Source organism: Phoca vitulina, unplaced genomic scaffold (genome assembly GCF_004348235.1).
Source record: "Phoca vitulina isolate PV1807 unplaced genomic scaffold, GSC_HSeal_1.0 scaffold6, whole genome shotgun sequence".
Taxonomy (NCBI): domain Eukaryota; kingdom Metazoa; phylum Chordata; class Mammalia; order Carnivora; family Phocidae; genus Phoca; species Phoca vitulina.
This window is the reverse complement of record NW_022589709.1, coordinates 2,373,234-2,386,856: the sequence shown is the minus strand read 5'-3', so window position 1 is coordinate 2,386,856 and position 13,623 is coordinate 2,373,234. Positions and strand designations below refer to the sequence as shown.

The following is a 13,623-nucleotide window of genomic DNA, read 5'->3' as shown; positions in this document are numbered from 1 at the left end:
GCAGTCAATGCACTTGTGAGTGGCCAAATACTGTTTTGTGCCAATGAGAAAGCAAAGCCCTATTGTAAACAAGCTTCCTTTTTCTAATGCAGAAGGTATTTGTATTAAGTGTGGGTAATCACAGTCTGTATTCACCCTCACAGGTGAGGTCCCTAATTCAGCCCTGATGAAGCTAAATGGTCTTTAAAGAAAGCAAGTATCATTCTACATCTTTCTTCCCTAATTATGACTTTTTTTCTCTTTTTCCTTTTAGCTCATTTATTTTTACATTTTGAACCCCTCAAATATTACATAAGCTCATTCTCCTTGTGAAATGTTCAATAAAATACCATGACAAGGGAAAGGCACCTTCCACCAGCCTCTCCCACCTACCTCACCACCCCAATCCCTATCACCATTCAGCATTTCTCCCAAACGGAACTATGGTTCTCAGATTTTCTAGGGATCCACATACAACATTACTAGACTGCCATCATCTCTTTTTCCTTTGTCTTCCTTTGTTCACTTTCACCTTTGGCATCTATGCAATCATCTCGTCTTGAAAATCCTCTCTTTGATTATGCCAAATCACCCCTTCATGCATTCTTACCGCCTCCACTTATCACAGTGGCATGTTTACATTTATTTGTTTGATCATGTGATTACTTTGTCTCCCCCACTGGACTGCAAGCTTCTTGAGGAAGGAACTGCATTTACTTTTGCTCGCCTGTACCTCCAGCACCTAGTACAGTGCTCAGACAACAGGAAGACATCAACAAACACGTATTGAGTACCTGACTGTTATTCACTCATTAGGCTATAACCAGATAGTAACTAGATTAACAAGAGATTTCAAGAGCTGAGGATTTTAAATAGGAGCCATTCACCTAATTGAGACCAGGAAACTATTTTTTCAAAGAAAACCACAAAAGTCAGAAGCACAGGGCGCTCCACCAGTGAATAAACAAGACACAAATTATCCCCGCTCTCATGAAATCCTCCTTGCCAAACTGCAATTCAGGTTTCAATTGAGAATACCTGAAATTCCTTATGTGAACTGTAAAGCATTCATTTCTAAGACAGCAACCAACTATGTGTGGCATGAAGCTAGTTTAACCCAGTGAGTGACGAAGTGACCCAAATGATCATTTTCCTCTATCTTTGGGTTTTAGGGACACACTTCCCCCCTCTTACCTTGGAATTAAGAGATTTGCCTGAGAGAGAAAATATGCTTACTTAACATGGCTGACTACAGTCTTGTACTTCCTGATATTGACCAACCCAAATTTAATGGTCAGCTAAGGAACAAGAATGTGCGGAGTCTTTTTCCATATATCCTATAAACAATGGCTCCATGACTTGCCTCAATCTGGAAAAGGCAACTGTGGTCGAGTTCTACTGCTCATTGTTCATTCTTATGTATTCTCAAGTTGGGAGGCTGACTATAGTACTTACTAGACACGAGACCTTAAACAGATCTCCGAGCCTCAGCGGCCCCTTCAATCGAAAGGGTAAAATTAAATTATCCCTGCTATGTCTCTCCCATTTGTAAAGAATCACATAACACAACAGATGTGAACAGGCTTCCTAATGTGCAAAGAACTTTTACAAGAGTAAGGATATTATGGGGGTAGAATGGAGCTGTTTTCCATTATTGTGTCCTTTGGAGTATAGTAGGCACCTAAAAATGCCTGTTGAAATAAAATGATGACTATGCCAACATGGTAAAGATAATGATATCATGGATCTTTTCACTGTTAGTTTTTTGAGAAGGCAATCACACACCAGAGGCTCCATCACAGTGTCTGGTCATAGCAGGCACTTGCTAAGCGGGTATTCAATGACTCACATCCTACCATATTATTTTACAGTAAAAACGGCTTAAACTCCCAAATTCCACTCACTAACTCATTCTTTAACAGTAAACACAAAGAAGTGCCTGGGTGCTCAGTAGGTTAAGTGTTTGATTCTAGACTTTGGCTCAGGTCATGATCTCAGGGTCCTGGGATCGAGCCCGTGGTCCTGGAATCGAGCCCCACATTGGGTTCTCCCTCTGGCCCCCCCCACCTCTCATGCATGCTCTCTCTAAAATAAATAAATCTTTAAAAAAATGCAATATGGAATGTCTGGGTGTCTCTGTCTGTTAAGTGTCTGCCTTCAGCTCAAGTCATGATCCCAGGGTCCTGGGATTGAGCCCTGCATCAGGCTCCCTGCTCAGCGAGGAGTCTGCTTCTCCCTCTCCCTTGGCTGATGCCCCTGCTTGTGCTCTCCGTTTGTCTCTCTCTCAAACGAATAAATAAAAAATTAAAAAATAAATAAAATTTAAAAAATTTAAAAAGCAATAAACACAGAGTACCTACTATTAGAAAAGTTAAGTTTTAAGAGATGCTAAAGACTCCTTCATTTAATAAATCTGGCTGATAATTAAAATCTGGTCAAAATGCATAATTTTCTTTACATAAGCATTTCAGCTAGAAGGTTTCTCTGTGAAATAGAAGGGCTATGCTCCTACTAAGGAATTTCTTTCTAGTCTTTAACTCCTAATTTATCAAAGCAACAAGTGGTTAGATTATTTACATGTGGCTTAGTGAAGGCAAAAAAGTAACTCAAAAAGCAAACAAACCATGATTCTTAGAACACAAGAACCAGTTATGTAGTTAGTGTAACTCCTTAAAATACTCATGAGAATAATTTTTTTAAAATAATTTTTTATTATATTAGTCACCATACAGTACATCATTAGTTTTTGATGTAGTGTTCCATGATTCATTGTTTGCGTATAACACCCAGTGCTCCATGCAGTACATGCCCTCCTGGAGCCCAAGGATAAAATTTCTTGAGTAGTCAATGGCTGAACCAGTACTGAAGTATTTTTTTTTTTTTTTTTTTTTGAGAGAGAGAGAGAGAGTGAGTTGACGGGGGGCAGAGGGGGAGAGAGAGAATCTTAAGCAGACTCCACGTTCAGCATGCAGCCTGACATGGGGTTCGATCTCACAACCCTGAGATCATGACCTGAGCCAAAATCAAGAGTTGGACTCTTAACAGACAGAGCCACCCAGCCTCCCCTGCTGAAGCAGTTTCAAAATGTCTATTCCTCATTGCTTTTAGCTACACACTAACCATCATGGCCATTGGACATTATACAACTAAATCCATTTGGGTGTTATACGAAAACAATGAATCATGGATCACTACATCAAAAACTAATGATGTATTCTATGGTGACTAACATAACATAATAAAAGAAATTAAAAAAAAACTAAATACATTACTAGCTAATGACACATGTATTTTTTTTTTTTTTACAATAAACATCTCTAAAGAAAGGTGAAGATACTTGCAAATGACACTACAAAGGTCTGATTTCTAAGATCTAAAGAACTTCTCAAACTCAACGCCCAAAAAAAACAAATAATCAAGTCAAAAAATGGGCAGAAGACGTGAACAAACACTTCTCAAAAGTAGACATACAAATGGCTAACAGACACATGAAAAAATAATCATCATCAATAGCCATCAGGGAAATTCAAATCAAAACCACATTGAGATACCACCTTACACCAGTCAGAATGGCAAAAATTGACAAGGCAAGAAACAACTAATGTTGGAGAAGTTGTGGAGAAAGGGGAACCCTCTTACACTGTTGGTGGGGATGCAAGTTGGTACAGCCACTTTGGAAAACAGTGTGGAGGTGCCTCAAAAAACTAAAAATTGAGCTACCCTATGACCCAGCAATTGCACTACTGGGTATTTACCCCAAAGACACAGATGTAGTGAAAAGAAGGGCCACATGCACCCCAATGTTCATAGCAGCAATGTCTGCAATAGCCAAACTGTGGAAAGAGCCGAGATGCCCTTCAACAGATGAATGGATAAAGAAGATGTGGTCCGTATATACAAGGGAATATTACTCAGCCATCAGAAAGGATGAATACCCAACTTTAACATCAACATGGATGGGACTGGAGGAGATTATGCTAAGTGAAATAAGTGAAGCAGAGAAAGTCAATTATCATATGGTTTCACTTATTTATGGAACATAAAGAATAGCATGGAGGACATTAGGAGAAGGAAGGGAAAAATGAAGGGGGGGAAATCAGAGGGGGAGATGAACCATGAGAGACTACGGACTCTGAGAAACAAACTGAGGGTTTTAGAGGGGAGGAGGGTGGGGAGATGGGTTGGCCCAGTGATGGGTATTAAGGAGGGTACGTACTGCATGGAGCACTGGGTGTTATAAGCAAGCAATGAATCATGGAACACTACATCAAAAACTAATGATGTATTGTATGGTGACTAACATAACAGAATAAAATAAAATTAAATTAAAAAAAAAAAAAGCTGAAAGCCAAAACTTTGAAGTTAGACACACCAGGATCTATATACTGCCCCTGCTACTTAGCAGCTAACGAAGCTGGGCAGGTTAAACCGGCAGTCTGTGCTTTCGTTTCCTCATTAAAGGGGAGATAACAGTACCTCCTCAGAGGGTTGTGGTAAGAAAAGAAAGAGGTAACACAGGCAGGCACTTCCCACTGTGCTCAATATAAGGCATAGCGTTTGCATGGCTATTAGCAGGTGTTGTTGATATGGTTGCGGCAGACTACTTTCCAAAGAGGGCCTTCTACACCATCTCTGTACTGGTTTCCTGTGACTGTCATAGCAAATTACCATAAAACTGATGGCTTAAAAAAAATTATTCTCTCACAGTTCCAGAAGCTAGAAGTCTGAAATCAAGGTGTGTCAGTAGGGCTGCCCTTCCTCTGGAAGCTCTATGGGAGAGTCCATTCTTTGACTTTTTCATCTTCTAGAAGCTACCTGACACTCCATGTGGTAGCATCATCCCTCTCTCTGCCTCTGCGGTCATACTGCCTGCTCTCTTCTCTCTGTCAAATAGTACTCTGCCTGACTCTTATATGGATACTGATCATTGGATTTAGGGCCCAATTAGGTAATCCAGGATGATTGCCTCATATAAAGATCCTTAATTTAGATAAGGCCACATATGGTAACATTCACAGGTTCCAGGGATTAAGCCAAGGATGTATCTTTTTGGAAGCCACAATTCAACCCACTACAATCTCCTATCCTACATGCTTTTCTAGAACCTTCAACTCCCTCATGTAGAGGTTGAGTCCATGTGCCCTTTCCTTGAATCTAGGAGGATTTTGTACCTGTCTTCACCAACAAACTAAATCACAAGTGATGCTGCCTGACTTCTGAGTCTAGTATAACAGGATTATGCATTCCCACCTTGTGTAAGTGAAACACACGTTCTGGAACCCAGCTGCCATATGGATAAGAAGCCCAAATTAGCCAACATGGTGGGCCATGTGTAGATTGTCTGGCTTGCTGAGGTCCCATTACCAATATGTGCCCATACATGTAAGTAAACATGCCTCTAGATGATTCCAGCCTTAGCTGTTGAACCAACCCCGCCTGAGTCTTCCCAACTCAGGTGCTAGATATCAATGAGCAGATGAGTTCCACTCAAACTGGAGATTCCTGAACAAAATTAATTATTGCTGTTACATGAAGCCATTAGGTTTTGGGGTAGTTTGTTGGGTAATAATAGGTATTGAGACCAATTACTCATTAAATAATTGAATGGATTAAGATTTTAACATTTTTAAATGGCACATGAGATATATTTCCTGGCATATAGCATCTTGGATTTTTATCTAAATATAGCATGAGCAAACACACACTTACTTCTAGAGGAAAAAAGGATTCAATCTCTCTCATTCTGAGTCAAAGAATATGGGAGGACCCAGTAATTAGACATAGAAACTATTTAAGTTCTAGAGGGATGACCTTGTATTTCATCTTGTCCAAACTGCGTATTTTTACAGATTGAGAGAATAAGGCTCAGAAATGGTCCCTGACCCTCCCCCTTCAATAGAACTATGTGCCCAACAAAGGACCACCTTGCTCCTCACAGGCAAGATGAAAAATCTCTCACCGTCTCACTACCTTCCCAGCGAGGAGTATTGAAAGGAAGAGAGGAGACAGAGAACAGGTGTGTGGCAAAGGAACAAAGCCATTAGAACCAGTTATTTTGGGCCATCTGTTCATGAGATTATGAGAAACTTTCTTCTCCTCCTTCTGATAAATAGAGTTTTGTTTGCTTTTTGTTTTTCTACCTTAATCCTATGGCTCCAGGTCCTAAAAATTGTCTAGGACACAGAAAGAAAACACAAAAACTTTGTATGGAGAGAAATGAAAAACTTTTTTGTTCAAAGGTCTGAGCATACCCACCAAGAGCTATCTGAAAGGTAGGTTAGTAGGTTCTAGACCTGTTTTATAACAGAGAACTCCCTGCAATGATGGAAATGTTTTCTTTGCGGTCTGCTGATGAGAGTAGCTGTGGAATATTTGTGATGTGACTAGTGTGACTGACGAACTGAATTGTTAATGTTATTTCATTTTAGACAGTGCAGTTCTAGACAAAAGTATTTACAAAGCCACTCCGAGCTTAGAAACCCTAACTAATGACTCTCGGGCAACTCCAATGACCTGAAACCTCCTATTTACTGTTTTTTTTTCCTATAGTCTAACTCCGCCTGCTGTGGAAGGACTGATCTGCAAGTTCTCTGTGGTAACATACCCTTTGGGATTCGCAACTTCTCCCCTACAATTGCTTCATGCCTCAGTGAGAGTGAACAGAACTCCAAGATCTAGTCATAACTTCTGATTTTGAGAGCTATTTGGAGTTCTGAGTAATGGAACTAAATAACAGCCCCATGACCTATAAGACTTAAAATTCCATGTGTGAGCAGCTATGTGTGATGTATGAAGAGAAAAATATTTCCAGGGAGCTTGCTGACATTCTTTATTGTTCTCAATTCTACAATCATTAAAAAGGAATTTTGAGTATATGAAAACAATAAGTGGCAAAAATCACGGATATTATCCAAATCATAGGCTAACACTGCACAGCCATTTGTTTATAATTAGAGCTCAAGTTTCTCAGTTTGACCTCTTGAGAGTGTCTATGATTTGCATTCGATTTGACTTTATTAGTGTCAGCTTCCACTCTTCTCCTACCCTACCCCATCTTTTCTCTCCAGGGGCCTGAGCTCTCAATTTTGGAACCCTAGTGTCTGAGGCTTCCCAACCAAATTTAACACACTGCATCCAGGCTACAGTCATGGTGCTTTCTCTGCTTTAAACATGACTCAAAAGGACTTACCCATCCTTTAAGACTCAAGAAGCCTTCCAGTGACTTCTAGCTTTAGCTGATTTCTTCTTCGATGCTTCTTTAAAATATGTGTCATTTTGGGTACAGATTAATATCACACTTTTTTTTTTACTTCCTAGTAAATTATGATCTATTAAAATCCAGGATTTTATAATCTTCACTGTCTAAATAAAGCATGGTGTCCAGCACAAATAGTGTGCTTAAGAAATACTGATTGAATCGAAGCAAATATGGCCAATAAACTGTATAAATTTGTAACGAGCTTGGTTCACAACATTTTGCAGCAGTTACAATGATTAAAATCATCCTTGAAGATTTTCATTCTTATAAAGGTACAAAACACAGTAGGCTGCAAAGCAAATAGGACATTGTAGGCCATATCCCAGCGCTGATCGTGGAACAGAATGAACTTCTGTCTTTCATTTTTTCTGCATTACAATTTTCACGCCACCTTAAAAAAAATAACGTTTTGGCAGTTTTTCAGGTTGATGAATTTGAGCTAATGGATAGAAAGTGACCACAAGAGTCAAAGCACTGAGGGTCAGAAGCATGATGCTCTCAGCATAGGAGCTCAAGTGAATGCTGCTCACATACACGATATATTCATTAACAGTGTTAAATGAAAAGTCTAACTAAAGCCAATAATATCATTTTCTTTCATTTGCTGAGCAAATCTGTATATTAACTAGGATGACATCTCCTGTTTCAATTCTGTTTCACACACTCCGTTATTACTCTTCTCATGGAATTAAAATGCAGCAGGTAGTTGATACACAGGAGGGAGTGTCTGTATTAAAAATACCTTTTCATAATCAAATTCAAGTACTCATCTCATTTGTGATCTGTCTACCTTAATAAATGAACTAATAGTTCATTTTAAAAGCTATATAAAGCTCTATTAACCCATCTTTACACATTTTAATTTAAAGTGACGGGCTATTCATGATTTTTTTCCTTTTCATTTATTCAATAAACATTCTAAATACTATGTGGTAAGCAAGGTGCTTAAACTTGCGGATTCATATATGAATAGTTTAAGGTTCCTGTCTCTGGAGTTCACAGCCTAACAAGGGAGAGGGCCAGGAAAATAAATAAATGCACTACTGAATGCCCCCTCCCCCCCCGACAGCAGGTATGGCAGAACACAGAAGACGGAGTGGTCAGTTTAATCTGGGAAGGCTTCAAGAACAAATGAGAAAAAAGAGAAAAGATTTAAAAAGGTAGTGTTTATAGAAGATCAAATGTAGATACGATTTTCAAGTGTCTGTCTGACCTAATGGGAGGGAAGACCTGGCCAGGCTGCCCAAAGAGCAGGACTCTGAGAATCATGGCTTTGTCCTGCCAGCCCACTGCTGATGGGGCATCTTCCTCAGTGTCCAGACATGCGAACGAGTTACTGTGTGATGTGCAACGTCTGGGCCAATGCAGTTCCCTCTCTGGGATGTCACCTGGGTAACAAGAGACGGGGGCAGGTAGAGGTGGGAACTGGAGAGGAAAGGTCATTATAAAGGGAAGGTCAAGGGCAGATAAATATGTGCTTAAATGGCAAAGAAGCAGAAAACCTGAATTAACACAGGGAGTTAGTTGAAGGAACAACAAAAGCGGAAGGAACCTGGCCTGCAAACAGAAGCAAATGTCCCAGGGCGTGAATGCCACGTGGTCCAGGACAACAAGAGGGTGGGCATCCCCACAGCAGCCTTGGTTCCTGCCAGTGCTCTTGGTCCCTCTGCTGTGAGGTGCTCGCACGTACCCATGAGATTCCTCTCCTCTTCCCAGGGCATGTGTATCCTCACTCCCCTCTACTTGAGTTAGTTTGACTGGGTCCTGGTTCCTTGAGCCTTCTCCAGACAGACAAACAGATGATACGTCAGTGTTCTGAGTTATGGAACACACTGTCCATTCTCTCTGGCTTTTACTGTTTTACAATGTGTCCAATTTACAAGTATTAGAATGCCTTCCTCTGACCCTCAGTGGATCTTTATCTAACTTTAGGGTAAATAAATCATGTTTTAGACATTGCACTGAACAAATTCAATTTGTCTTCATGAAAAATAGCACTTGGAAAATGGGCAGCATAGTGTACTGATTAAGAGCATGGGCTCTAGAGCCAGACTCCCTGTGACCCAATCCCAGCTTCATCGCTCACTGACGGCGTGACCTTGGGCAAGTTACCACACTTCTCGGAGCCTCCGCTTCCTTACCTATAAAATATGGGCAATGGTGGTGCCGTCCCCATAGGGTTTTTGTGAGGACTATATGGGAAAATCATTAAGTTCTGAGTTTTTATTAAACAAATAGACATTCATTTCTTATATAACCACTAATAAAATGGTTTGAACTTTATAATTTTAATGAATGGAAAGAGAAACAGAAGTTATCTATTAAATGAGGTATAGAACACTCTAATTTACAGAGGACTTATCATGTGACCTGCACTGACCAGGCACTGGGCATCCAATATCCCATGAATGTGATCTGTACAAAGGCAATTTATAATTGACAAGCACATATTGGAAGCCTATTGTATACTGGCACTGGGTTAGGGCTACAAATATAAATAGAGCATAAGCCCTGTTCCTGAGAAGTCCCTGGCATGGTTAGGGCCACACAGCTGTGTCAGGCAACCTCACTTTCCGCTTTGATTCCATCATCTACAAAATGAGGGTATCTGATGAGGTGACTCCTAAGCTCCTCTTTTGTCTAACAATGAATGACTTCACACTCAACTAGGCTAAGAGATCGTGCCATCTATTGATAATTCCCAAGCCTTTTAAATTTTATCACTTAATAAGCAATTTTGCTAAATGATACTGTAGATGATAAATATGGAATATTTGGGGAGGTCTTCGAGGCCACATTATGTGGACTGGGGGTGCTAGACAGTGTTGGCAGCCGCAGCCGCCCTCTATGGAGTGAGATCACACATGGTCAAGGCAAAGCCCAAAAGATAAAACCATAGTGTTCCAAAAGGAAGATACCTTAAAGTCTTAAAGACACCTAGTTTAATGTGTTCATTTCTATACGGAGTCTCAGAGAAAAAAGGTGATGTAGTTCATGGCCAGCTAGGCATCTAGTTCCCTGACATTTGACTGTTTTTTTTTTTGTTTTTGTTTTTGCTTTTTTTAAGTAAGCTCTATGCCAAACATGGGGCTTGAACTCACAACCTTGAGATCAAGAGTCACACACTCCATGGACTAAGCCGGCCAACACCCCCCACCCCTCCCATGCTAGGACTTTTTGTACTGCCCCACAATATATCACAATGGCTAAGAGACCAGTTTCCGGAGCCAGACTGCTTGGAATCAAATCTTTACTCTGCCACCTTAGAGCTATGCGATCACAAATCAAGTTATTGAGCTTCTCCCCATCCTTGTCAAGTTGGTACCACAATATTACCTACTCACATAAGGATTAAGTTAGATAATACTTATAAAATGCAGCAGCATAGTGCCTGGTATAAAATAAGCCTTCAAAAAGTTACGATGGCAATGATTATAGCAAACAGTAACATAACTTACTATGTGCCAAGCTCCATTCTAAATAGTTTATACTCATCATCTCATGTACTCTTCACAACAATCCTATAAATTGGCAGGTACTGCTATTACTCCCAGGAAACCACAGCACAGAGCAGCTGAGGAACTTGACAAAATAAGCAGCAGAAGCCAGATCTGTATGTAGAGCATCCATCTCCAGAGTCTGAGCCCTTAACCATGACACTATGGCATAGGGTCTCTCATGACTTTCTGTTGCCAATATCAAGTCTTCCTATGGGTCAGAGGCTGCCATAAATGCTCAACACAAATTAACTCACTGAGTCTCCATGTCACCCTATGACATAGAAATTATTACTAAGTTTATATTAAATGTTTAGATGAACACAACAAGGGGATAAAACAGAAGGCTGAGACCGTGGAGGGAGAGGGTCAACAGATACAGTGCAAAGAGAAACGACATGAGGACTGAACATTCATAACTATCAGGGAACTACTCTACGCAGAAAATGTCAATGGCTATTTCAGATGGAAGGGACATGTGTGATCAGATTAGAGACGGTGGGCTGGCCACAAAGACGGCGAGCCTTGTGGCAGCTGTATGGTTTTGTTGAAGAGCTGGATCGTTAGAACAATTATGGGGAGGAGTACAGTGTAGTGGGAAGGGTTGGGCTTTGAAGTCAAACACTAGATCTTCCATTTATTAGCTGTGTGTCCTTCAGCACGTCACTTAAATTCTCTGAGCATTTTTTAAAAATTTTTTATTGTTATGTTAATCACCATACATTACATCATTAGTTTTAGATGTAGTGTTCCGTGATTCATTGTTTGTGCATAACACCCAGTGCTCCATCTGAGCATTTTTTTTAATTAAAATGGAGATAATACCTAATTTATAAAGTTGTTGTGAAAATTAAATGAGAGATATTTTAAGGGTCAAGGACAGGGACTAACAGAATACACTAACAGACAAAACATTTAGCAAATAGTAGTCCCCTGTACAGCACAATGTGTTGATTAACCAGGATAGTTTGAATTACGGGGGTTCACAGTATAGGGAAAACACACACTCCTCCATGTATGGGAAAATTGAGAACCGAACTGTCATCCTGCTCTCCTGCCTTATAACGAACACCAGAATATTCTGCGAAGAGCACAGGAGAGCAAAACCATCTGTCTTCTGATTTACCTCTGGGACCAAGAAAACTTGGTTGGCTATTTGTCCAGACTGCTGTAATGGAAGGGCTCTTCCAGCATATATCCTTGGGGATGGCAGAGAACACAAGTCTGACCACAAAGTAAAATTCTGGATATCCGATCTTGGATATGTTGCCAAGCCCTCCTAAGTACTTTCATATGACATCACTCTCTTGGTTCATTATTACTCAGAGGGCTTGATTATACTGTGAACTTTCCCAAATCGCAAATTATTGAATATCCCAGATGTAAAAAAAAAAAAAAAATCACTCTTTTCTGTTGACAATATTTTAAAATCCCTGCATAAAATGCTTAACTGTTATCCCATTGATTTCCTTGCTCTTTCACCCGACATAACCAATATAAAATTGGTTAATACCTTATTCTTTCTCAAGATCTTCACGTCAGTAAATTACTATTTGTGGAATAGAATTATAATTCTAAAAGAATATGTTTTATACTGTGACTGATGGAAAAATATGCTTTTAGCTTGCAGGGAAAGATCAATTTTCTGACACTTCAGCTCTAGTTGCTCAAATGCATTATGATTATAAAGCACCAATTATGGCTAATAATGGCATTATTCTCACCTCAGTAAGTACTTGGTTTGGTAAAGCTTTAAGAACTCTCAATTTTGGCAATCAATTTAGTTAACTACAGGAAATAGCCTATTTCAAATAGATTATTACCTTACTGTCACATTGCTCCCCAAGCTCACATACAATCAAAGTGAATTGTCACTCAATATACATTTACATATACCCCTATTAAGCTTGCCAGATAAATACACACTCTAGAAGCCATAGTTGTACGATATCACAGTTTTCAAGATTTGAGTTCATATTCTCCACCACACTCACCCCCAAATCTTTCAGGTTCTATAACTTAACTTCACATGAGATTAGGTAAAAATCACAGAAATAGCCCAAATAACGGGGGTTAGCGGGTACATGAGTTCCAGCTAAGTTCCGATGGGGAAGTAATGAATTCTATCTTGCTTTTTGGACCCCACCATTCAACTATCTCACCAGCCAGAATCTGGCAATGTTCCAGAATTTCTTCCAATCCTTCATCTCCTATATCCTAGTTGAGGTACGCCAACACCATCTTTTAAATAAATGTCTTTTACATCTTTATTCTCCATTCTACTGCCCTAGCTTCAGTCTTCCCTTAATTAATGGTGCAAAACAAAAGCTTTTCCACTTTATAAGTTCATGAAACAAAAAATAAAAACATCACAGGGGAACCTGGGTAGCTCAACCCGTTACACAGCCAGCTCTTGATTTTGGCTCAGTTCATGATCTCGGGGTCCTGGAATCAAGCCCTGTGTAGGGCTCTGTGCTCAGTGGGAAGTCTGCCTGAAGATTCTCTCTCTCCCTCTCCCTCTGCCCCTCCCCCCACTCGTGCACACACTCTCTCTCTAAAATAAATAAATAAATCTTTAAAAATAATAATAAATAAAAAATAAAAACATCACAGAACACACACATCAACCGATGGCAATTGTGGTCCTTTGGATTTAGCACCATATGGACTCCGGACACCTCTTAGAGCCATAAGCTCTAAAAAGATGCAGCTCTCACTCTTTTCAAAGTTAGTCTGTCTGTGAAACACAGGGAAAAATTATTCTCCAGGGTGATGAGTATAATAAGAAATAGATAAATGGGGCTACAGGAGGATCAGAGGTTTTACCAGGCAGCTATAGGAACATCAAGATGATGAAGAAAAGCAGCCTAAGCAGAAGATACTGCTCCC

General features: G+C 39.9%; 1 protein-coding gene across 5 annotated transcripts in view; it reads right to left on the bottom strand.

Annotated features, from left to right (window-relative positions):
• The window catches only part of SGCD (sarcoglycan delta), a 938,618-nt gene that overhangs the window by 354,576 nt on the left and 570,419 nt on the right, over nt 1-13,623 (bottom strand). The window lies entirely within an intron of this gene.